This window comes from Peromyscus eremicus, chromosome 1, assembly GCF_949786415.1.
Source record: "Peromyscus eremicus chromosome 1, PerEre_H2_v1, whole genome shotgun sequence".
NCBI classification, from domain to species: domain Eukaryota; kingdom Metazoa; phylum Chordata; class Mammalia; order Rodentia; family Cricetidae; genus Peromyscus; species Peromyscus eremicus.
The window spans coordinates 163,937,190-163,963,248 of NC_081416.1; the positions used below are offsets into that span (position 1 = coordinate 163,937,190).

The following is a 26,059-nucleotide window of genomic DNA, read 5'->3' on the forward strand; positions in this document are numbered from 1 at the left end:
ATTTCCATTTGTGAGGGGTTCCCATCACCCAGCTTCCTATCCAAACCCTAGGTTCTTCTCTGAGTTGGCAGCTCTGTCTCCTGAGACAAGACTCGTCTGTTTCTTTTTTTCTTCTTTTTATGTGTATGTATGTGTTGTATGTTCATGTGAGTACACATGTGCATTTCGAGGCCAGAGGACTGCATCAGATGTCATTCCTCGGAACCTGTCCACTTGTGGGATTTTTTTGTTCGTTTTGTTTTTGTTTTTTTGAGACGGGGTTTCTCTGTGTGACCCTGGCTGTCCTGGAACTCACTCTGTAGACCAGGCTGACCTCAAATTCACAGAGATCTGCCTGTCTCTGTCTTCTGAGTGCTGGGACTAAAGGCGTGCGCCGCCACCACCACCCGGCTCCTTTCCTTTATTTTTAATGAGGTGTATGTGTGTGTGTGGTGTGTGTGTGTGTGGTGGGTATGTGGTGAGTGTGTGTGTGGTTTGTGTGTATGTGGTGTGTGTGTGGTGAGTGTGTGTGTGGTGAGTGTGTGTGGTGAGTGTGTATGTGGTGTGTGTGGTGAGTGTGTGTGTGTGGTATGTATGTGGTGTCTATGTGTGTGAGTGTGTGGTGTGTGTGTGTGAGTGTGTGTGTGTGTGTGTGTGTGTGTGTGAGAGAGAGAGAGAGAGAGAGAGAGAGAGAATAACTTTTGGGGGTTGGGTCTTCCCTGTCACAGGTTGTACCCCAAGCAAGGTTCAGCTACTCGTCCCCAATAAGCTAGTTAAAAGAATCTAATTAATAGTGGAAAACAGCCGGGTGGTGGTGGTGCACACCTTTGATCCCAGCACTAGGGAGGCAGAGGCAGGGGGATCTCTGTGAGTTCGAGGCCAGCCTGGTCTACAAATCAAGATTCAGGATGACAGGAATTCCAGCCACACCCCCATGGTCGTGCATGCCCTGGCAGGACACTTAGTCATTTCTGGGTTATACGTCCTACGAAACCCATGTGCTATGTGGTCACGTAATTGTGACCACGTGATCAATGCGTGTGCGTGGAGTAGCCACGTGGGCCTGTGTGCACATGTGCAGGTAGGCCCTTATAAAGGTAGGCCCCATGTCCGGTCCCCACCCCCAGCCCCTTCTCCCACACGTGAGCTTTCAGCAGGCCTGATCACATCTATCCTTTCTCCGTTCTGAATAAAACTCTTGTTAGTGTATTCTGTCGTGTTTCATGACTTTTCCTCGCAGGGTAAGGGTGCCCCTAATAACCATCACAGGGCAGGCACCAAAACTACACAGAGAATCCAAAAAAAAAAACAAGAAAAAAAGAACAGTGGAAAACAGAAAAAGATTTATCCACTGCGGCCCCTTTGGGAAGGAACACAAATAAATGATCAGGCTTGGTGGCAAGTTCCCTTCACACGGGTGTCTCCGCTGCTGTTTTCAATCCCCCCCCCCCCCCGCAAAGAATTATTTATTTATTATGTATACAGAAGAGGGCGCCAGATCTCATTACAGATGGTTGTGAGCCACCATGTGGGTGCAGGGAATTGAACTCAGGACCTCTGGACCAGCAGTCAGTGCTCTTAACGTCTGAGTCATCTCTCCAGCCCTGTTTTCAATTCTTATCAGCTATCCTTAAAGTCCCTAGTCAGCCTTTGTGGAGCGATCTTTGATTTTGAAAGGGGGTTTGAAATCCACGTGGAATAAAAGTGAAGATCCAGTCTTCCACCCACCATTCCCACCTCCCTTGGCAGCAGGGAAACACAGCACGCGTGTCACACGGGGTATGACGCTGAAGACTGAGGAAAAGGAGCTGCTGCGCGCAAAGGCTGTGAGCAAGTGCATGTGGCAAGCGTCACAGTAAAATCTCCGCAGACAAGGCGCAGGTGTGAGGCGCGGGCGGGCGGGCGGGCAGGCAATGGCTCATGTGCACGAAATGGCTGGCAAGCGGCCGTGAGGAAGGACTGCGGACGTGGCTAGGCTTCCAAGCCGAGCCTCGGAATCCTTATTGTCTAATCAGCCCCTGGAGAGCTTAGCAGGGATCTAAGGCTGGGTGGGGGGGCCGGTGTGAGGAGCGGCCGGTATGGAGCCCCGGGCTCACCCCAGGCCGCAGGGGGAGTCCTGGGGTCAAGGGTCACGGTGCCCCTTCTCCCTTAGAACTCGGAACTCCCTGCCTGCTCCTCCGCTTCGCCTCCCTGAGGTGAGGCCAGCTAGTCAACCTCAGGATTCGCGAACAGCCCTCTGGGCTGGTCTTTTGAGTGAGGCAAACACACACACCAGGCCCAGCCGCATTTTCAGCCCCGTGGGGACAGCCATTTCCGGCTTTGGAGGAGCCAGGACACCAGCTTGGTGTCTTTTCCGAGGGGCCTGTGACAGCCCTGGAGCCGGGGCTGTAGTTCAGTGGGAGAGCACTGGCCTAGCATGCACAAGGCCCAAGTCCAAGTGCTGAACAGAGATATGATGAAATAAAATCATATTTAATAAGATTAAATAAAATAAATGAAGAATCAAATCCAACGCTCAGTTCTGTCACTGGAAGTTCCAGGGGACCGGATTTTCCAGAAAGCTTGTTTTCAGTTCTGCTGGCTGTAGCAGGCTTTCTTGGACCACCAGCCCCCAAAGGATGACACGGAGACTTAATATTAATTACGAATGCTCGGCCTTAACTTAGGTTTGCTTCTGGCTAGCTTTTTCCTTTTCTTTCTTTTTCTTTCTTCTTTTTTTTTTTTTTAACTTAAATTAACCCATTTCTATTAATCTATGTACTGTCTTGCGGCTCATTTACCTCATCTACATACTGTCCATCCTGCTTTCCTGCTTCTTCTGTGGCTGGCGGCCCCTGGCCTCCTCTCCCCCAGCCCTGCCTATCCCTCCTCTGCCTAGCTATTGGCTGTTCAGCTTTTTATTAGACCAATCAGGTGCCTTAGGCAGGCAAGGTGACACAGCAACACATCCTTACATAGTTAAACAAATATTCTATTCTGTAAGAGCTGGTTTTGAATGTCTTCAGGAAAGGCAAATCTACCTCTTATTCACCCAACTTGCCTACTATTAAATTATTACTATTATCTGTCGGATTACAGAGTCAAGGTCAATGCTAACATCATGAATTTTGAGATTCCGACCTTTTTTATTTGGGGATGTGTCTCATTTTGATATGGCCAAAATATCTAGTAGTAGTGAAGATTTGTGTGCCATAGGTAAACCTCCTGTTTCTTCAACATACCTAATTTTAAAAATGACTGCATGTATTGATTGACTGATTGTGTGGATGTGAGTCTGTGGAACATGTGTGCTGGCACATGTGTGAGGCTCAGAGGATTTGTGGAGCTTAGTTTCCTCCTTTCTTCATGTGGGATACAGGGATTGAACTTAGATCATCAGGCTTGGCAGCAAGTACCTTTACTCACTGAGCCATTTTGTTGGCCTCATCTTGATTAGCTTTTGAGACAGGGTCTCAAGTAGCCCAGGCTGACCTAGAACTTGCTGTGTGGTCAAGGATAACAAAGGTCTTTATTCCATCTCCACCTCCCAAGTGCTGTGATTACAGGCACAGGCCATCACGCCTGCTCTCACGCAATACTGGGGATGGAACCCAGGGCTTTGTGCATGCTCAGGAGGCAGAGGCAGGTCGGTCTCTGTGAGTTCGAGGCCAGCTTGGTCTACAGTGTGAGTTCCAGGACAGGCTTCAAAGCTACAGAGGAACCCTGTCTCAAAAAACAAAAACAAAAACAAACAAACAAAAATTATCTATCCTTACTTCTTCTAGAGTAAGCAATCTACTTACTGAGCTACATTTCCTAGCCCTCAACTCGGTTAACGTCTGTACGCATTAAAAAGCTCCCTTTCTCTGTTCACATCCCACTCCTGTCCCCAAAGAAAAAGTAAAAACAAATTAGAGAAGAAATGGAAGCTGTTGGTGTGGCACACCTTTAACCCCAGCATTCGGGAGGCAGAGGCCAGCTTGGTCTACAGAGAGCATTCCAGGACAGCCAGGGCTACCCAGAGAAACCCTGTCTTGAAAAAGACTCACCATCCCCCCAAAAAGAAGAAATAATGATAGATTTTGTTTTGTTTTGTTTTTTTCAAGGCAGGGTTCCTTTGTAGCTTTGAAGTCTGTCCTGGAACTCACGGTGTAGACCAGGCTGGCCTCGAACTCACAGAGACCTACCTGTCTCTGTCTCCCGAGTGCTGGAATTAAAGGCATGTGCCACCGCCACCCGGTGATAAATAATTTTTAAAATTTATTCTTCTCTCATAAAATACATTCAGGGGTTGGAGAGATGGTTCAGAGGTGAAGAATACTGGCTGCTCTTCCAGAGATCCTGAGTTGGATTCCCAGCAACCACATGGTGGCTCACAACCATCTATAAAGAGATCTGATGCCTTCTTCTGACACGTAGGCATACACATCTGCAGAACACTGTATTCATAATAAATAAATCTTTAAAATAAAATAAAATACATCCTAACCGAAGCCTTCCCTCCATCCACTTCTCCCAGATTCCCCCACTTCCCCTCATCTCCCCCCAGAAAAGAGCAGGTCTCCCAGGGACATCAGCTCAACATGGTACAAGAAGACAATAAGACCAGACACAACCCTCTCATCAAAGCTGGGTGAGGGAACCAGTGAAGGAAAAGGGTCCCAGGAGTAGGCAAAGAGTCAGAGACACCCCCACTCTACTGCCAGGAGTTTCACAAAACACCACGCCAACAACCACAACATATATGCAGAGGACCTGCTGCACACCCATGCAGGCTCAGCAATCGCCTCCTCAGCCTCTGTGAGCCCCATGAGCCCTGCTTAGTTGATTCTGCAGGCCGGGTGCTCCTCGTGTCCTCAACCTCTCTGGTTCCCACAATTCCTCATCCCCTCCCCTGTTGGGTTCCCTGAGCTCCAAGGGGAGGGACCTGATGGAGATGTCCAACTTGGGCTCCCTCTCTCCCTAATGGTTGCCTGTGGATCTCTGCATCTGCTACTAAGAGCTGCTGAAGGAAGCCTCTGTGTAGATGGAGGCAGAGTTTTCCTGTCTCAACTGCCAAGTCCCAAATAAACATACAAAAGCCTATATTAATTACAGAATTCTGGGCTCTAGCTCAGCCTTATTACTAACTAGCTCTTACATTTAAATTAACCCATTTCTGTTTGTCTATGTATTGCCATGTGGCTCCTGGCTTTACCTGTCCTCTAGCATCTTGCTTCTTGGCCTCTCTCCCACCTCCCACCCCTCCCACCCCCGCCCCGAGCATTTTCAGTTTGGCTTTCCTGCTTAGCCTTATTCTGCCTTGCTATAGGCCAATCAGCTTTTTTATTAACCAATGAGAGTAATACATAGTCACAGCGTGCAGAAGGATCATCCTCAGCACCTCTCTTATGACAACTGGCCTAGGCGCTGATCTATGAGTATAGCGGAACATCGTTAGGAGTCGTTTCATTAATTGTTTTTTGTTTTTTTTTTGGCTAGTCATGTTTGGTTCTACCCTAGGTCTCTGGGCTGTCCAGCCTCCAGTCCCTGGTCATCAGCATGGTTCCCTCACCTGGGGTGGGCTTCAAATTAGACAAGTCATTGCTTAGTCACTCCCACAAGTTCTGCACCAGGACATCTTGCAGGCTCTAATTGTAAGTTGAAGGTTTTGTGGCTGGGTTGGTGTCCCAGTTCCACCACTGAAAGCCTTGCCAGGTTACAGAAGATAATGGATGTAAGTCCATATCCTCCATTACTGGGAGTCCACGCTTAATCTATGTTCTGCTTGTTAGTGCTCCTAAGTACTGTACATCCTACTTCCTCCATCATCTGACTGATGAATCTCCCACCTCAGCTTCTTTCCTAGAGTATCTATTTCTACCCGGAAGTCCTACCTAGCCTCTCCTTCCTAGCTACTGACCAATCAGCTCTTTATTAAACCTATCAGAAGGTGCCTCAGGCAGGCAGATGCAGAGACACATCTTTACACAGTATACAAAAAGATTATCCCAACATCGGATTTTGGGGTTTTGTTTGTTTGTTTGTTTTTTGGTTTTCCATATGAAGTTGAGTATTGTCCTTTCAAGGTCTGTAAAGAATTGTGTTAAAGCTGGGCGGCGGTGGTGCATGCCTTTAATCTCAACACTCGGGAGGCAGAGGCAGGAGGCTCCAAAGCTACACAGAGGAACCCTGTCTCCAACAAACAAACAAACAATGAATTGTTTGAAATTTTGATGGGACTTGCACTGAATCTGAAGATTGCCTTTGGTAAGATGGCCATTTTCACTGTGTTAATCCTACTGATCCATGAGCACGGGAGATTTTCCATCTTCTGATATCTTCTCCAATTTCTTCTTTCAAATCCTTGAAGTTTTTTGTCATACAAGTCTTTTACTTGCTTGGTTAGAGTTAGCCCAAGATATTTTATGATATTTGGGTCCTGTTGTGAAGGGTGTTGTTTCCCTGATTTCTTTGTCAGTCCATTTGTCATTTGTATATAGGAGGGCTACTTTTTTTTTTTTTTTTTTTTTTTTTTTTTTTTTTTTTTTTTTTTTTTTTTGAGTTAATGATGGGAGAATTCCCACAGAGCTACAGCTGGTTTGACTCTGGACTGTTAGCACCTAGCTTTGATCTGCCTTTTGTGATTGCTGCCTCCTGTTTGCTCTGTCCCTTCTGTTTGAAGTCTTAGCTGAGAGTTTTCCTAGGGGATCAAAGCCTATGTTTGGTTTAAGGACAACCCAGAACACTGTGGTATTCCTTTACTGAGAATTTGCATTTGGCACTGTCCCTCTGGGGGGCTTAGATAAGAGGTTTTGGAATATGGAATTGACTTGCTAAAGGTGTAAATTGTATAACAATAAAAGGGCCCTTTGCTCAGCAAGAGTGGACCAGTCAGTAGAGACGAAAACCCCTGCATCTGGGAAAGGCTACAGATTTATCCTCGAGGTGCAGCTGTTCCTGCTTCCATGGACTGTGTGAACCTATCTATACCCACACCAGATATACAAGTTAATCGTCTATAAAGCCACTTCACTGAAGGTGTTTCAGCTGTAGGGTTCTGTGGTAGAATTTTTAGGGTCACTTATGTATACTATCATATCATCTGCAAATAGCAATACTTTGACTTCTTTCTTTCCAATTTGTATCCCCTTGATCTCCTTTTGTTGTCTTATTGCTCTAGCTAGAACTTCAAGCATTATATTGAATAGATATGGGAAGAGTGGACAGCCTTGTCTTGTTCCTGATTTTAGTGGAATCGCTTTGAGTTTCTCTCCGTTTAATTTGATGGTGGCTATTGGCTTTCTGTAAATTGATTTTATTATGTTTAGGTATGTTCCTTGCATCCCTGATCTCTCTACAACCTTTATCATGAAGGGGTGTTGGATTTTGTCAAAAGCCTTTTGGCATCTAGTGAGATGATCATGAGATATTTTTTTTTTCATTTAGTTTGTTTATATGGTGGATTACATTGACTGATTTTCATATGTTGAACTACCCTTGCGTCTCTGGGATGAAGCCTACTTGGTATCATGGATGATCTTTTTGATGTGTTCTTGGATTTGGTTTTCAAGTATTTTATTGAGTATTTTTGTATCTATGTTCATACAGGAAACTGATCTGGGGCTGGAGAGATGGCTCAGAGGTTAAGAGCACTGACTGATCTTCCAGAGGTCCTGAGTTCAATTCCCAGCAACCACATGGTGGCTCACAATCATCTGTAATGAGGTCTGGTGCCCTCTTCTGGCCTGCAGGGACACATACAGGCAGAATACTGTATACATAATAAATCTTTAAAAAAAAAAAAAAAAAAAGGAAACTGATCTGTGATTCTTTCTCTGTTGAGTCTTTGTGTGGTTTAGGTATCAGGGTGATTGGGGTCTCATAAGATAAATTTGGCAATATTCCTCCTGTTTCTATTTTGTGAAATAACTTGAGTGTTGGTGTTAGCTCCTTGAAAGTCTGGCAGAATTCTGTGTTAAAACCATCTGGTCCTGGGCTTTTTTTGCTTGGGAGACTTAATGACTCCTTCTAATTCCTTAGAGGTTATAAATCTATTTAAATTGTTTATTTGATCTTGATTTAACATTGATAAGTGGTTATAGCAGGAATCTTAACAGGTCTTATTAATAAAATCAAACCTGAAGCCAGGTATTGGGGTGAACGCTGGAAGATCAGAGAAGCAGAACAAGCCACAGCTTCCTCACCTCACAAATTCCTCAGCTGATCTTGTTTCCTCAGACTGGAAGCTTCTGATTCCTCATCCAAATCGATCTCAGCTGAACTGCTGCTCAAAAGCCTAAAAGCTTAACCAGGCTCTAGTTCCTGGTCCTCACGCCTTATATACCTTTCTGCCTTCTGCCATCACTTCCTGGGATTAAAGGCTCACTTCCTGGGATTAAAGGCGTGAGTCACCATGCCTGACTGTTTCCAGTGTGACTTTAAACTCACAGAAATCCGGATGGATCTCTGCCTCCAGAAAGCTAGGATTAAAGGTGTGAGTGCCACCATTTTATGGACTCTATGTCTGTCTAGTGGCTGTTCTGTTCTCTGACCCCAGATAAGTTTATTAGGGTACACAATATTTTGGGGAAACACAATATTACTACATTTCCCCTTTTTTGTCTAAAATTTAGAAAAGTTTATAACTAATACAAGAAAAACTATATCCAATAAGTATATACAATATATACAGTCAAGAATTACATTAACAATGTCTAGTCCATTAACATTTGACAGATTCAGATAAAAAACTCCATTAATATATAACAATGTCCAGTCTATTAACATTTGATAAACTTAGACAAAAAAATTTCATTACTTATCCTATTTAAAACAAGTAGTTCCTTTTTAAAAGTAGATTCAATAATTGACCTTTTTATCTTATCACATTCATAAGTGGTATCTATTGAGAAAATTATCCATTTCTTTTAGATTTTCCAATTTTGTGATACACAGATTTTTAAAGTATGATTCTTTGGATTTCCTCAGTGTCTGTTGTTATGTCTCCCTTTTCATTTCTGATTTTGTTAATTTGGATGCTCTCTCTCTGCCTTTTAGTTAGTTTGGATAGTCATTGATTTTTTTCAAAGAACCAACTCATGGTTTCATTGATTGATTCTTTGTATTGTTCTCTTTGTTTCTATTTTATTTCAATTTGATTATTTCCTGCCATCTCTCGGGTGAACTTATTTCTTTTTGTTCTAGAGTTTTTTGTTTGTTTGTTTTTTGTTGTTTTTTGTTGTTGTTGTTGTTGTTGTTTTCAAGACAGGGTTTCTCTATGTAGCTTTGGCGCCTTTCCTGGAACTCACTCTGTAGCCCAGGCTGGCCTCAAACTCACAGAGATCTGCCTGCTTCTGCCTCCTGAGTGCTGGGATTAAAGGTGTGTGCCACCACTGCCTGGCATATATATATATATATATATATATATATATATATATATATATATATATATATATATGCAATTAGGATATGTTGTATATTCATTGTCATTGAAATCTAGAAAGTCTTTAATTTCTTTCTTATTCTGTCTTGACCCAGTAATTATTCAGTAGAGTTGTTCAGTTTCCATGAGTTTGTAAGGCTTTCTGTTGTTTATGTTGCTGATGAAATCCAGCTTTAACTGTGATGGTCTGATAGGATGCAAGGGGTTGTTCCAGTTTTCTTGTATCTGTTGAGACTTGTTTTGTGACCAAGTATATGATCAATTTTGGAGAAAGTTCTGTAAGGTGCTGAGAAGAAGATGTATTCTTCTGTTAGCTACATTTGGTTTATAACATCTGTTAGTTCTAGTATTTCTCTGTTTAGATTTTGGCTGAATGATCTGTCTGTGGTGAGAGTAGGGTATTTCACTCTCCTACTATCAATATGTTCAGGTCAATATGTGATTTAAGCTTTAGTAATGTTTCTTTTACAAATGTAGGTGCCTTTGCGTTTGGAGCATAGATGTTAAGAATTAAAAAATCATCTTGGTAGATTTTTCCTTTGGCTAATATGAAATGTCCTTCCCTGTCTCTTGATTAATTTTGAAGTCTATCTTGTTAGATATTAGAATGGGTACAACAGCTTGTTTCTTAGGTTCATTTGCTTGGAAAATGTCTGTCTTTGATGTTGAGGTGTGTTTCTTTTATGCAGCAAAGGGATGAATCCTGTTTGAATCCATTTTGTCAGTCTGTGTCTTTTTATTGGGAAATGAGTCCATTGATACTGAAAGATATCAATGACCACTGATTGTTAATTCTTGTTACTCTGTTGTTATTGGTAGTGGCGATAGTGTGAGTGTGTGTGTGTGTGTGTGTGTGTGTGTGTGTGTACCTGCGATTTTGAGAGTGTGAGTGAATGAGTGTGTATATATGTGTGTGTGAGTGTGTGTGTATATGTGTGTGTGTGTTCATGTTTCCATATGTGCAGAGCAGAGTTTGATATGAGATGCCTTCTGTCACACTCTATCTTATTTTTTGAGGCAGATTGCTGGCTGAACTTGGAGTTCATGGATTCATCTAGACAGACATCTGCCCAACAGACATCTCACTGCTCCCCTTGCCCAGGATCCCCCTGTCTCCCCTTCTACTACTAGAATATAGCTTTGTACCATTCTGTCTAGTTTTGTCTGTTTGATGTTTTGTTTTACGTGGGTTCTGGGGTCTGGACTCAGGTTCTCAAGCTTGTACTTTATTCTCAGTTCTTGTTGTTGTTGCTCTGAATCATGAGACTGATTTATGTTGGCAACAGCTATAGTTCCTCTATATTTTTCCAAGACAGGGTTTCTCTGTATAGCCCTGACTGTCCTGGAACTCACTCTGTAGACAAGACTGGCCTCAAACTCACAGAAATCTGCCTACCTCTGCCTCCAAGTGCTGGGATTCAAGGTGTGCACCACCACTGCCCAGTTTACTTCCTCTGTTTTAATCTTATAATTAATTACAAGTATAAAGTATTCTTATAATTTGTTCACTATGGATTGACATTTGTGTTTGTCTTTATTTTCTTTTTAGTTTAACTTGAGATAGGTCTTTCTGTGTAGCTGTAGCTGGCTTGGAACTGGTTGGATAGCCTAGGTTGGCATTGAACTCAGATCTGTCTCCCTCTGCCTCCCAAGGACTGAGACTAAAGGTGTGCACCACCACAACAGGCTTACCATTTGAGATTTTCAACCTTGTGGCAATTGTACACAATGAGAACATTCTTGTGAGAAGTTGAATATTGTGTTAGGTTAACAGCTGTGTTCATGAAAAGAGGCTCTGGGAAAGCTGCATCATTGTTTTGCATTTTAACTTCCACCTCTGTAAAATGATAATACTACCTACCTCACCAGGTATAAAGCCTTTAGAACGTGTTTCCCATCAAAGGAGCACCGTATGTCAGTTACTCACCGTTATACTGCAGCAGGCTGTACTAACGAAGGCTTAGGGAATATGGTTCCCAGCAGTGGAAATGGTTAGGTTCTTCAAAGTGTTCATTGCAGTTTATACTCCCGTGTATGTAAAGTTTCCTAGCCAAGAAGGAGTCTTTCTGGTTTCTCTACATTCTGTGAATACGCAGAACTCTTACTGTTTTGGTCAGGTAGCTGAGCAATGGCATTTCACTGGGACTGCAATGACTTCCCACTGGTTGCTAATGACACTGAACACATGTTAAAACATCCCTCTCTCCTCCCTCCCTGCCCCCTCTCTCCCCTCCTCCCTCCCCCTTCCTCCTTCCCTCCCCCTACCCCCTCTCTCCTTCTCCCCCTCCTTTCTTCCCTCCCCCTCCCTCCCTCCTTCCTCCTCCCTCCTTCCTTCTCCGTCCCTCCCTCCCTCCTCCTTCCTCATCCCTCCTTCCCTTCCTCCCTGCAGTCCAAGGTTGGCCTCAAGTCATGGCAATCCTCCTGCCTTAGCCTCTTGGAGACTGACGTTGCTAATGGAAGACAGGCGAGCTTTGAAGGGTGTATATCTCTATTTCCAGAAATCCTTGGTGTGGTTCCCACCTTCCTGCCTATTAACTTTAGCTGCCCAGACCCCTGTCCCTTGTGTTAAAACATTTTGAAGTGAAAAAAATCATGTAAGAAGTGAGTATGTAGCTGGGCGGTGGTGGCGCACAGCTTTAATCCCAGCACTCAGGAGGCAGAGACAGGTGGATCTCTGTGAGTTTAAGGCCAGCCTGGTCTGTACAGTGAGTGCCAGGACAGCCAGGACTACACAGAGAAACCCTGTCTCAAAAAAAAAAAAAAAAAAAAAAGTGAGTATGTGGCTAGTGTGTGGTGGGTGGGTACAGTGCATATGTGTCCATGTGGTGCATGTGTAGGTGTGGGTGTGCTAAGTCATTCTTGTGTGGTGTAAGTGCTTGCTGTGTGTGGTGCTTGTGTGTATGGGACATATTGGTATGGTATGGGTGTGGGGTGTAGTACATGTGTTTGTGTTACATGTGAGGGTCGTGACACATGAGATGCCTATGTTTAGTGTGTATGATGTATGTGTGCGTGGTACATGTGACTGCGGCTGCATTCCTGCTGAGCTGCACCCAGCCTGGCTCCAGAGAGTAGCACCTAGCCATAACCCATCTTTTGTTTCTCTTATCGCCCAGTGTGAATCTTGTCCGAGAGTCTCCCAAGGACCAAAGGCCTATGCAAAACCTGGTTCAGGAAACCTGGAAGACCGCGGTTCCTGGGAAATCAGGAATTTGCACTTGGCATTGTATTGTTGGAGCTGCTCTCAGGTTGTTTTGAGCATGTGGAAATTAACTGGGGCTGGAGAGGTGGCTCAGAGGTTAAGGGCACTGGCTGCTCTTCCAGAGTTCCTGAGTTCAATTCCCAGCACCCACATGGCGGCTCACAACCATCTGTAATGAGATCTGGTGCCCTCTTCTGGCTGCAGGGATACATGCAGACAGAGCAGTGTATACATAATTAATAAATAAATCTTAAAAAAAAAAAGAAAGAAAGAAAATTAACTGGCTAAACTGTAATAGGAAGAAATAAAACTGCCCTAGGCGAAGGGAAAGGTCTTCAGTCCTTCGAGGCTGAACGCCCCTGCAGCCATGAAAGGCTATATTCATTCTTAATATGCCTCTGAGTCTTCTTTCCACGGATCCGCATGAAACCCACACACTCATGCCTCGACAAACAGCAACATGTGATGCCTGTGTTTAGTGTATGTGATGTACATGAGTGGTACATGTGGAGCCTGTGTGCAGTATATGTGGATGTGGTACGTGTAGGTATGGTACATGATGCCCTTCTGTGAGATGTGTGGTACATGTATGTGTGGTATAAGTGTGGTACGTGTATGTACGGCAGGTGTATGGTATTTGTGGGGTATGTGTTTTGAGGGTGTAGAAATGAAAGTCTTGCCTGAGATAGTTTGAACTCAGTGAATCCTTAATTAAGAATCATTTCCTAGAAGAGAAAGTAGGAAGTAGTCTTGAACGCATTGGCACAGGAGATCACTTCCTAAATATAACACCAACAGCACAGACACTGAGCACAACAATTAATAAATGGGACGGACCTCTTGAAACTGAGAAGCTTTTGCAGGGCAAAAAACACGGTCAAGGGGCTGGAGAGATGGCTCAGAGGTTAAGAGCACTGGCTGTTCTTCCAGAGGTCTTGAGTTCAATTCCCAGCAACCACATGGTGGCTCACACCATCTGTAACGAGATCTGGCTCCCTCTTCTGGCCTGAAGGGATATATGTAAGCAGAACACTGTATACATAATAAATAAATAAATTTAAAAAAAAACAAAAAAAAAAAACACGGTCAATAAGACAAAAAGACAGCCTACAGAATGGGAAAAGACCTTCACCAACCCCCCATCTCACAGAGGATTGATCTCTACAGTATAAAAAGAACTCAAGAAACTAGACATCAAAATACTGAACAATCCAATTAAAAAATGGGCTGAAGAGCTAAACAGAGAATTCTCAAAAGATGAATCTCAAATGGCTGAAAGACATTTAAAGAAATGCTCAACATCCTTAATCATCAGAGAAATGCAAATCAAAACGACTCTGAGATACCACCTTACACCTGTCAGAATGGCTATGATCAAAAACACTAATGACAGTCTATGTTGGAGAGGATGTGGAGCAAAGGGAACACTCCTCCACTGTTGGTGGGAGTGCAAACTTGTACAGCCACTGTGGAAATCAGTATGGTGGTTTCTCAGAAAATTAGGAATCGAACTACCTCAAGACCCAGCCATACCACTCTTGGGCATATACCCAAGGAATGCTGATTCATACCACAAAGATACATGCTCAACTATGTTCATAGCAGCACTATTTGTAATAGCCAGAACCTGGAAACAACCTAGATGCCCATCAACTGAAGAATGGATTAAGAAAATGTGGTACATATACACAATGGAGTACTACTCAGCCGAGAAAAACAATGAAAGCATGAAATTTGCAGGGAAATGGATGGAACTAGAAAATATCATCCTGAGTGAGGTAACCCAAACCCAGAAGGACAAACATGGTATGTACTCACTCATAGGTGGATTCTAGATATAAAATAAAGAACAATCAGACTACAACCCACAGAACCATGGAGACTATATATATAGCATGAGGGACCCTAGGACGACTGTGGCTTATAATAAGTTTTGGTTTTACTCAATTACTAAGCAAGCCTCAATGAAACATTTCACAATTAAGATGGGAATACATACTGTATCAAGCTGGTAATAGAAAGGTGGATAAATTGATTAATTTGAAAAAGTGAAAAATGAAAAAAATAAAAAAATAAAAGAAAAATTTGAACTGTTTAAAAAGGAGCCAAACAAACATATTTTGCTGGAGTAAAAAAAGGGGGAACTGGGGACCCATCATTCCTCTCCACATTCTATTCTTTCCCTTGTTTTATATATTTTAAATTTTTTATTGGTGGATTCTGCTGGAGTATCCGCTGCAGATAAGCACTGGAGGGCTCCTGTTGCAAATCACCCTCTGGAGCAATGGAAGGATCTTTCTACTAGCACTTGGAGGAGACCTGATCTGGTGTTGGTGTGGGCCTGGGTTCTGTTTATGTCTTTTCCTCAGGACAATGAGGTTCCTCTTTGGATTCCTGGGTGCTGTGTGAGCCCTGTGGCTGCTGCTGAAGCCCAACATGGCAGAGAACTATTGGGCCTTCATGAAAACCTCTACCCTTCTGATGCCAATGGTGATTGAGAGCCCAATATGGCCAGCTTTGGCAAGCATTAATGTAAGCCTAGGAACTGTAGCCATGCTTTTGGATTCTCCAGAAGAGCTACCAGCCTAAGTTGTGCTGGGATCAAGAAAAATGGGCCTTGGCAGTTCATGTTACTGGAGTTGTATCCATGCCAGTGGATGTCCACACGCTCCAGAAGAGAATTTGACATTGCTGCTGCTGTTGTTGCTATTATAGCAGTGGCGGACACCGCTGCTACTGTTTCTGGGATTATCATTTCATAATTGGTTACTACAGCTAGCACAGTGGAGACCCTGGTAGCAAAAGTAGCTACCACAGTTAATCTTTCATTCTATTGGGCATGATAAATTTAATTCAATAGTTATATACATTTCGATTGGCTTTGAAAATTATAAATTTGTAAACTCAAGTTCCATTTGCTTTTGGGATACCATCTTACAAGGACTCCAATTTGCAGTAAGGCTCGTTAAGGAAGGGAATGGCTCAGTTGTCTTTAGCCTACTGGCTATGGGTGGGATAGGACCTCTGTTGGTCTTTTCTGTGTCAAACACACAGATTGCAAGCCCAGTGCCACTTTGAGATCTTTGGCAGCAGTTAACTCTGGAGCTCACACACGATTGAGCCTGTATGATAATGAGTATTCAGAGACGGGTAATTCCTGGAGGGCACTCATGAACCTAAGACAGAGTGCCTGTGTGGCCTGGGCAGGCGTCTCCATGACAGGTAAGGTGACTTGCTGATGTCCCACGCAACCTAAGTCAGAAGCTCATTTTTTAGTAAAAGGGGGACCTGTGGGGTCCTGGTCCCCGTTTTGGGTAACTGTTGCCTTGCTTGCTGACCTTGACCTTGATATCCTCCCTATGCTAATTCCCTGCCGGGTTCCACCCTCCTGAATGCTTAAGGTAAGTTCCTTGTCTGTGTATCCTGCATAATGGGTGTTAACAGCTTAGATGCAAGATTATAAAACATTGGAAGTGAACTTCTGCCCTCTGGGGTTCTCCCATTGTGCTGTAAGCCTGTATTTAAGACCTCCTCCCTCCTTCAATAAACGGCATTCGGCATAAAAAACAAAAAAACAAAACAAAAAAACCCCCACTAATGACAGTCAATGTTGGAGAGGATGCGGAGCAAGGGAACACTCCTCTACTGTTGGTGGGAATGCAAAGGGAACACTCCTCTACTGTTGGTGGGAATTTCATCATCTTCTTCTTCCTCTTCCGGACTCTGCCAATGGAGGGTACAGAGTATGGGCTTAAACACCTGCTAATTTTCAAGGTGGGGTCCTTCCTCAGCTTTCTCAGCTCTCGGAACAACACAGCTGCCTGCCATTGTCTCCTGTACCTCCTCCCTTCGAGGAGAAGATGTCTCTGCTATGGTTGTCCTTTTCCAAATCATGATGTCCCTGTGGTACCTGTCTTCTCCTTTTTAGGTGGCAAGCATCTACAGCCTCCCTGTATGGTCCCAAGCAGGGATCCAAGTTGTATTTGCTATGGGTCTAGACTTTGGCCCCATTGTCTACTTATCCTCACATGTGCCTGACTTCAGCAACTGTTTGGGGGACGCCTTCCTATGGCTCCGATCAAGATGCTCACCTTGTTGTCCACCATGCCTGGCATCCTCTCCATCCTGGGCTTCTGGGCCACCATAACCACACATCACTGCTGTAAGAAGTAAGGCCAGTTTCCTGGTGAGGTCTAGCCTGGGCAGCTTCACAACCCATTCACACACCTCAACTTCAGGGAGGCTAAAAAGCTCTGCTTCTTCTTAGTTGAGAACAGAGGCCAGAGTCCTCTGGTTTTTTTGTTTTGTTTTGTTTTGTTTTTTTGGTTTTTTTGTTTTTGTTTTTGTTTTTTTTGTTTTCTTTTCTTTTCTTTTTTTTTGAGACAGGGTTTCTCTGTGTAGCTTTGCGCCTTTCCTGGAACTCATTGGTAGCCCAAGCTGGCCTCGAACTCACAGAGATCCGCCTGGCTCTGCCTCCCAAGTGCTGGGATTAAAGGCGTGCGCCACCACTGCCTGGTGAGTCCTACACTTTTAACATTAGAGAGTTCTCGAGGCTGGCAACCCCCACCTCGGAGCTGATGTGCTAACAGGTGCTGGAAATGGCAGGCATGCAAAGGTCACCCACACAGAGAACAGCATCTGAGACCACACCTCACAGAACCAAGCATGCAAGTCTGCTTCCTGCATAGACCCTTAACTGTGGATTCCTGTGTTCTCTGCCTATCTGGCTAACCTAAACTCCAAAGGGTTAGAGACCTGAGGATTCTCTCTTTCCTGGCTAGGACTGTCCACCAGCTCTTCATCTCATTTTGGTCTTATTGACACATTCTAATCCCATGAGTTCATGGAGTATATTGTGATATATGTGTATATTGCATATTGATAAAATCAGAGTATTGATCACACTTTCACCTCAGACATTCTCATTTCTTTGTGGTGAAAACAAAGTTCCCTCAGGATGTTTTGCTTTTTGAGACAGGGTCTCACTATATAGCCTTGGAACTCCTATCTAGCCCAGGCTGGCCTTGAACTCCTGATGCTCCTTCCTCCAACTTCTCAAAGCTTGGTTTACAGCTGCGTGTCACCGTTCCCAGCTCTTTAGTTATTTTTATTCTTTTAAAGGTTTACGTATTTGTTTATTTACGTGTGTATGAGTGTTTTTGCCTGCATTGATGCATGTACACCATGCGTGTGCCTGCATCCTGTGGAGACCAGGAGAGGGTGCCAGATCTCCTGAAATGAGCTGCCAATGCTTGTGAGCCACCATGTGGATGCTGAGAGCTGAATCTGGGTCCTCTGGAAAAACAAGTGCTCTTAATGATGCCTGTCTCCCGCCTGTTGTGATATATTCACGCGAGGGACCCCTGCTGGCCAGGGTATCCCGCCTGTGCAGGGAAACCTGCTGGCATGCTCGGCAGATGCAGAGCGGGCAGGGAGCGAGACACACAACGCAGGCATGGCAGCGTCGGCCATTCATTCACAAACCCAGGCGCTGCATCCGCGTGGAAAGAGCTTATTATAATATAGAGATAAAGAGACAGAAAGACAGGGAGGAGAGTGAGGAAGGGAGGAGAAGAGAGGAAAAGCGAAGGTGTGTGCACCTCATGGCGGGAAAGAAAGAGAGCAGAAGAGAGAGAGGAAGGGGAGGGATTTTTCCTTAAAATGAAGCTTTTAGGTCAGGACACAGGGTGGTGCCAAAGGGCGGGGTTTCAAGGGGCGGGTCAGAACATTAACACCGCCCCCTTGTGGGTTTTAAATATGTAATCCACTGTGACTAGCTATAAACACCTACTGTGGGGCTGGAGAGATGGCTTAGAGGTGAAGAGCACTTCCCATTACTCCAGAGGTCCTGAGTTCAATTCCCAGCACCTACATGGTGGTTCACAACCATCTATAGTAAGATCTGGCGCCCTCTTCTGGAGCGCAGGGACACATGCAGGCAGAACACTGTATATATAATAAATAAATAAATCTTTTTTTTTTTTTTTTTTTTGGTTTTTCGAGACAGGGTTTCTCTATGTAGCTTTGCGCCTTTTCCTGGATCTCGCTTTGTAGACCAGGCTGGCCTCGAACACACAAAGATCCACCTGCCTCTGCCTCCCGAGTGCTGGGGTTAAAGGCGTGTGCCACCACCGCCTGGCAATAAATAAATCTTTAAAAACCACCACCAACAACAACAACAACAAAACCCACCTACTGTGCAGGAGTGCCCTTGTCCCTTGCTCTTCGCCATCATTACAGCTTCCTGCCACTCTGAACTGCCCTTTGCCCCCTGCAGGAGCTTAGACTTCCTTCAGTGCCTTTCCTGCTCTTATTGCATTTTTCAGTCTGGAGGGAAGAAGGAATGAAGAATTGGATACTAAGCCAGCTGGTCATAAATTTCTGATCACTGATAACATGAGCTGAGAGAAGATAGGGCCTTTCCTTGAGCCCGAGAGAGCCAGCCTTCCCCAGAAGGCAAACCTGAGTTGGATTTCTCCATAGTAGCCCCAATCTCCACAGATGACTGTTATTTTCCTCTGGAAGCTGGTGTTGTGTGACTTTTCCTGACTACATACACAGATGTCTGTTCACCCCTAGACAGGGAACTAACAACAGGCCAGAGAGGGTTTCACCCAGGTCTAGCTGGTGAAGCAGCAAGGTTACTCACGGGAGCATGGGTGACAGATTACCTACAGGAAAACAGGTGACTTGAAGGCAGCGCTATGACTGGAAAGCCACGCATGGGTGACACTTGGCATCCCTGGAGCTCCCTGAACCTCCTGTTGGCAGTTCTAGGAAGAGTCCCCTCTCCCCAGCAATTGTGACTGTGTGTGTAATCTTGGGGAGGGGCCTCCTGTGTCTGTACCTTTCTGGGCTTCCAGCACCTTCCAAGTTTGGTTAGCTTCCTGAGTCCTGTGGTCCTTCATAGAAATTAGCCACGTGACACCTGGCACACACGTCCAGAACACTGCATGGTAGATGCAGTTGCTCCTCAAAAACCATAGAGATAACCTGCAGCTGGACCGGTCCCTGTGTGTGATGTACTCCTGATCATCAACAGTCCCACCTTGTCTTCCTGGGGACAGAGATCACGCCGGGACAGTAGCGCCCCAACATGTCGCTGCTGTGAGTAGACTCCACCTGTGCTGTTTGGGGAACAGAATTTTGGTTGTTGCTTCGGGGCAGCATCGCTTGTAGCCCGGGCTGCCTTGGAGCTCACAAGCTGTCTTCCTGTTTGACCCTGCTGTCTGCAAGGCTTACAGTGTGTACCATCATACCCAGCTCTGTCGGAATGGTTTGTACTTGTTTAGTACAGAATGCAACCATTGGGGATCTAATCACATAGACACATCTGTGATATCGTAAAATATGGAGTGGGAGGATGCAGGGCAGTGCAGGGCAGGGCAGACTAAGAAGTTGTTGTTGGGCAGGGTCTGCTCCGTGTCTGATTGCTACGGTGGTTTAATCAGAATTGCCTCCCACCAGGGAGTCCATCTCTTTGTTAGCACAGCACTTTACTAAACTTGGCTGGACCTCTTAATTTTGCAAATCTGTTAGGCAAACAATAATATATTTGTGTGCCGGGCAGTGGTGGCACACACCTTTAATCCCAGCACTCGGGAGGCAGAGGCAGGCAGATCTCTGTGATTTCAAGGCCAGCCTGGATTACAGAGTGAGTTCCAAAATAGCCAAGGCTGTTACACAGAGAAACCCTGTCTCGAAAAACCAGTGTGTGTGTGTGTGTGTGTGTGTGTGTGTGTGTGTGATTTGTTTAGCTGCTTAGTTGTTATTGTAGAATGTACTCACTGTGGGAGATGGAATGTCATGGCCCACGTGTGGAGGGCAGAAGACATCTTTGTGATGTCGGTTTTCCCCTTTACCTTTACATGGGTTTCCAGAGACTGCTGCCAGGCTTGTAGGGCAATCCTTTACCCTTGAGACAGCTTGATGACCTTGTGTTTTATTGTGTTCTGTTGGGTTTTCTTGTTTTTTTTTTTTTTTTTTTCAAGACAGGGTTCTCTGTATAGCCTTGGATGTTCTGGGACTTGCTCAGTATACCAAGTTGACCTTGAACTTAGAGATCCTCCTGCCTCTACCTCCCAAGTGCTGGGATTAAAGGTGTGTGCCACCAGTGCCCAGGCCTTGTGTGTGTGTTTTTAAACAGACCCTTTATTGTGAGCTATTACACACATAAGAAGACACATCAAAGCAGATTCTCAGTGGAAAGCACTCTAAGAACTGCCCACTCAGAAAATGTTCCACCAGTCTGCACTTCTTTCCTTCTGTGGTGCATGTGAACGTGCAATACATGCACTTGTGCACGCAGATGGAGGCCAGAGGGGGTCTGCTGTCTTTCTCTGTCACTCTAAGGCATCGCCTGAGGCAGGCCCTCTCACTGAACTAGAAGCTCTCCATTTTGGCTAGGCTGGCTGTCCAGCAAGGTCTAGGGATCCAGCTGTCTGTCTCCCAGTGCTGAGGTTACCGGCGGGGTCCTTGTGCCTGGAGAGTAAGTGCTCGCACTCATAGAACCCTCTTCCAGCTCCTCTCTGTACGTCTAATTGTAACGTTTCTCGCCTCCCCGAGGGAACACTGCACTCGGCTTTCTTCCCTCATTTGTTCGTCTACTTTAGCCACAGTTTATTTTTTTTTAATTTTATTTTGCAATACAATTCAGTTCTACATATCAGCCACGGATTCCCTTGTTCTCCCCCCTCCCGCCTCCCTCACCTTCCCCCCATCCCGCTCCCCATTCCCATCTCCTCCAGGGCAAAGCCTTCCCCACAGACTGAGATCAACCTGGTAGACTCAGTCCAGGTAGGGCCAGTCCCCTCCTCCCAGGCCGAGCCAAGCGACCCTGCATAGGCCCCAGGTTTCAAACAGCCAACTCATGCAATGAGTGCAGGACCCGGTCCCAGGGCACAGTTTATTTTTAATTTGTATGGGGGCTTTGCCTGCACGGATGTCTGGGTGCCACTTGTGTGGCTGATGCCTTCGGAGGCCAGAAGAGGGCACCAGAGCCCCTGGAACCGTCTCTCCAGCCCCTATAGTTTATTTGTTTATTTAGGTGTTTTTTGTTTTTGTTTTTGTTTTTTTTTTTTAATTTTTTTTTTTTTTTTTTTTTTTTTGGTTTTTCGAGACAGGGTTTCTCTGTGCAGCTTTGCGCCTTTTCCTGGAACTCACTTGGTAGCCCAGGCTGGCCTCGAACTCACAGAGATCCACCTGGCTCTGCCTCCCGAGTGCTGGGATTAAAGGCATGCGCCACCACCGCCCGGCTTTTTATATTTTTTTTTTTATTTATTTTTTAATTTTTGAGACAGGGTTTCTCTGTGTAGCCCTGGCTGTCCTGGAACTCACAATGTAGACGAGGCTGGCCTCGAACTCACAGAGATCCACCTGCCTCTGCCTCCTGAGTGCTGGGGTTAAAGGCACACATGTGCCACCACCCAGCTACCTATGGTTTACTTTAAAATCAGCTTTTGGTTGTTTTTCTCCTGTGTTTACTAATTTTGTCAGTTGTTTACTTCTATCGCTCTTATTTTTAATTTTCTCTCTCATGGGGGCCAAAAGGATGACTCAGCAGTTAAGAACAGAACTTGTGCAGAAGATCCAAGTTCAGTTCCCAGCACCCATGTCTGGCAGCTCACAGCTGCCCGTACCCTCTGGATTCTGTGGGCACCTGCACTCACATACACATAGCCATACCTAACACACAATTTTAAAAATAATAAAAATAAATCTTTTTCTCCTTTTTGAGACAAGATCCCTCTCTGTGGTCCTGACTGGCCTGGGACTTGCTATGTAGACCTTGCCTTGAGCTTACTGAGAATCTCCTGCCTCTGTTCTGGACAGCCAGTCTACAGCGGCTGGAGTCCGGGCCTTGTTGGTGGTAGGCAGTACTCTACACTGAGAGGCACCTCACCCTTTTTACTTTATGTCTATATTTATTTTTAGTTTTTAAGATGCTTTTATTTTTATTTTATATGCATGAGTGTTTTGCCTACATGTATGCCTGGTGCCCATGGAGGCCAGAAGAGGGTGGCAGAGTCTCTGGAACTGGAGTACAGGTAGTTGAGAGCCATGATGTGGGTCCTGGGAACAGAATGTGGGTTGCTGTGGGATGGTCTGTATGTCAAGTGTGTTGCTGATTGGTCAGTAAATAAATCATTGATTGGCCATTGGCTAGGCAGGAAGTATAGGCGGGACAAAGAGAAGAATTCTGGGAAGTGGAAGGCTGAGAGGAAGACACTGCCAGCCGCCACCATGACAAGCCGCATGTAAGCCACGAGCCATGTGGCAAGGTATAGATTAATGGAAATGGATTAATTTAAGCTGTAAGAACAGTTAGCAAGAAGCCTGCCACGGCCATACAGTTTGTAACCAATATAAGTCTCTGTGTTTACTTGGTTGGGTCTGAATGGCTGTGGGACTGGCGGGTGACAAAGATTTGTCCTGACTGTGGGCAAGGTAGGAAAACTCTAGCTACAAATGACGTCCAACGTGGTGGCAAGAGTTTCCACCTTAAAACTGAGAAAAAAGATTCTAAAACGGAGCTAAAAACAGTTCCTAATTGTTTCTCTCAAATGAGCGGCAGCCTGCCGGTTTGAGCTACTGGCGGGTTCCTAGCGTGCGTGCATGCTCGACCTGCAGTATGGTGGGAATGAGGTCTCTGCAAGTGGCACATTAAGTTGTATGGTGGATTTAGCTTTTGCTAGTACAAAACAAAAAAACAAAAAAAAAAAAAAACAACAACAACAAAAAAAAGAGGTTTCTGGGCTACACGCTGCTTTGATAGAAGCATAGACCCACTGTTTCTGAGAGTTGATGGTTCCCAGAGCTGGCGGAAAATGTACCACCACCATGTTGGGAAGCTGAAGTGGGCAGAGCCAGTAGCGCCAGCGCCCTTTCAGGCTTAGAAGGCTGCAGTTTAAAGCAATAGGCTCAAGCTAATATAAAAAAATAAGCCACGTAAAGATGGCTACCACACAGAGAATCTGGATTATGTTCTCTTTGATATTCGTAACTGAAGAAAAACATTTGATTACAAAAGCTGTTGAGTTATGCCAAAATGTATATTTTAAAGGTACCTTGACTTCAAAATTTGGATGTAAGGATATGTTGCTTTGGAAAAGAAGCTCTGCTTTTGTTTCCACAGAAAGCCAGAGGCTATGGATTTGTTCCAGATTAAGATACATCAGGTTTGACCAGCCAAGACCCCCTGAAAGGTCTCCGATGACACCATGGCCCAGATGATCCAACATCCAGAACCATTTCAAGGCAACTGGCTCAGATGATACACCCTCATGGACTACTCCATAATCCTAAAATATTCTTTGTGTCTCCATAAGATACAGCGCCCCCCTCCAGCAGGAAGTAGTAAGAGAAACTATGCCCAAATTCCCAAATATACCAAGCTGACTTTGGAGATGTGTAAAGGTTAAAACCTTCCTTTTTAAGAAAAGAAAAGGGGAAGTGCTGTGGGATGGTCTGTATGTCAAGTGTGTTGCTGATTGGTCAGTAAATAAATTACTGATTGGCCATTGGCTAGGCAGGAAGTATAGGCGGGACAAAGAGAAGAATTCTGGGAAGTGGAAGGCTGAGAGGGAGACACTGCCAGCCGCCACCATGACAAGCCGCATGTGAAGATGCCGGTAAGCCACGAGCCATGTGGCAAGGTATAGATTAATGGAAATGGATTAATTTAAGCTGTAAGAACAGTTAGCAAGAAGCCTGCCACGGCCATACAGTTTGTAACCAATATAAGTCTCTGTGTTTACTTGGTTGGGTCTGAATGGCTGTGGGACTGGCGGGTGACAAAGATTTGTCCTGACTGTGGGCAAGGCAGGAAAACTCTAGCTACAGTGGGTCCTCTGCAAGAGCAGCCAGTGCTCTTAACCGCTGAGCCATGTCTCTAGTCCCCCTTTTAAATATTTACTTATTTATTTATTGGTTTTTCTGAGACAGGGTCTCTCCATGTAGCCCTGCTGTCCTGGAATTTACTGTGTAGACCAGGCTGGCCTTGAAGTTGTGATCCTCCTGACTCAGATTCTGCAAGACCTGGTAGGCCTCAGTACTAGGCCTGGCTTAGTCATGGAGATTTTAACATCCTAGGGTTGAGGTGAGTTCCTCTGGACAGGAGCTTTGGAAAGAGACTTCTTGGAACTCAAGTCTTGGGCTTGTGGATAATCAGAGTCAAAAATTGAGTTAAAGCTAAGGCTGCCTTATGGAGCTAGCCTATCGGAATCTTCGCGTTTCCCCTTGTCTTGTTCATTTGTTAAACTCCTGCTCATTCCCTGCTCCGTGGGGGACTGGCAACAAGAGTCTGGCTCACTCTGATATTGAAGGTACAGCCTTCTCACGTCATGTGTTATGAGTTATGCATGCGTGGGACGACCCCAGCTGGCCAGGCCAGGGTATCCCACTCATGCAGGGAACCACGCTGGCATGCTGGGCAGATGCAGCGGCGGCGGGCTGGTGGGCGACCCACTCCATGTAGGCATGGAAGCAGGTGGGCATTCACAACCCAGATGTTACATCCGAGTGGAAATGGTTTATTATAATAGAGGGACGAAGAGAAGTAGGAAAAAAGAGAGAAAGAGGGAAGGGAAGAGGGGGGTGTGGAGGGATGCACACCTCGTGGGAGTGGAGGGAGAGAGAGAGAGACAGACAGACAAGCATACAGACAGACAGAAAGGGGCGGAGTTTTTCCTTAAGGGGAGGCTTCTACATCAGGACGCAGGGTAGCCCCAAGGGGTGGGTCAGAATATTAACAATGTGTACATAGTGAGCTCTAGGCCAGCCAGGAAGAGAGGCCCTGTCTCAAAAAACAAAAACAAACAAAAAAAGGCACCATGGTGCAGGGACGGGTTTTGGCTTCTACACCACTGTTCATATATTTTATTTAATTAACTGATGTTTTCACATTCATTTATTCAGTGTGTATGTAGATGGAGAAGGCAGAAGAGGCCATCAGATGCCCAGGAGCTGAGCCCCAGGAATTTAGGAGTCTCCTGACATGGGTGCTGGAAATCAAACTTGTGGGCTCTGGAAGAACAGCAAGTGTTCTTACCAGTTGCTGAGCCGTTTCCAGCCCCTGTTAACAGTTTTACTTTTTTTTTGTTTTTCAAGACAGGGTTTCTCTGTGTAGTTTTGGTGCCTGTCCTGGAACTCACTCTGTAGACCAGGCTGGCCTCGAACTCACAGAAATCCACCTGCCTCCACCTTCCAAGTGCTGGGATTAAAGACATGCGCCACCACTGTCCAGCTAACAGTTTTATTCTCATAAGAAAATTAAAAATCTCTTTCAGCTTAAATTATTCACAATGAGAATATTAGTCTAAGTATGTAACTGTCTTGTTCCCGGAATAGCACCCTATTTTAATTTCTAGGACACTATCAATCTATACTCACTTTCACAAAGCTTGCATTTTCCTCTTGGCAAGGGCTCTGGTCAGAGTCAAGGTGACAGTACTTTCACAGAGCACAGCTTGGGGCGG

General features: G+C 45.1%; 1 protein-coding gene across 1 annotated transcript in view; it reads left to right on the plus strand.

Annotated features, from left to right (window-relative positions):
* The first annotated feature begins 21,336 nt into the window (after positions 1-21,336).
* Positions 21,337-26,059, plus strand: part of Slc6a16 (solute carrier family 6 member 16) — a 33,634-nt gene continuing 28,911 nt past the window's right edge. The window contains exon 1 of the mRNA XM_059278957.1: positions 21,337-21,380. The gene's annotated coding sequence lies outside the window, so the exon portion shown is untranslated. The remainder of the gene's footprint in view (positions 21,381-26,059) is intronic.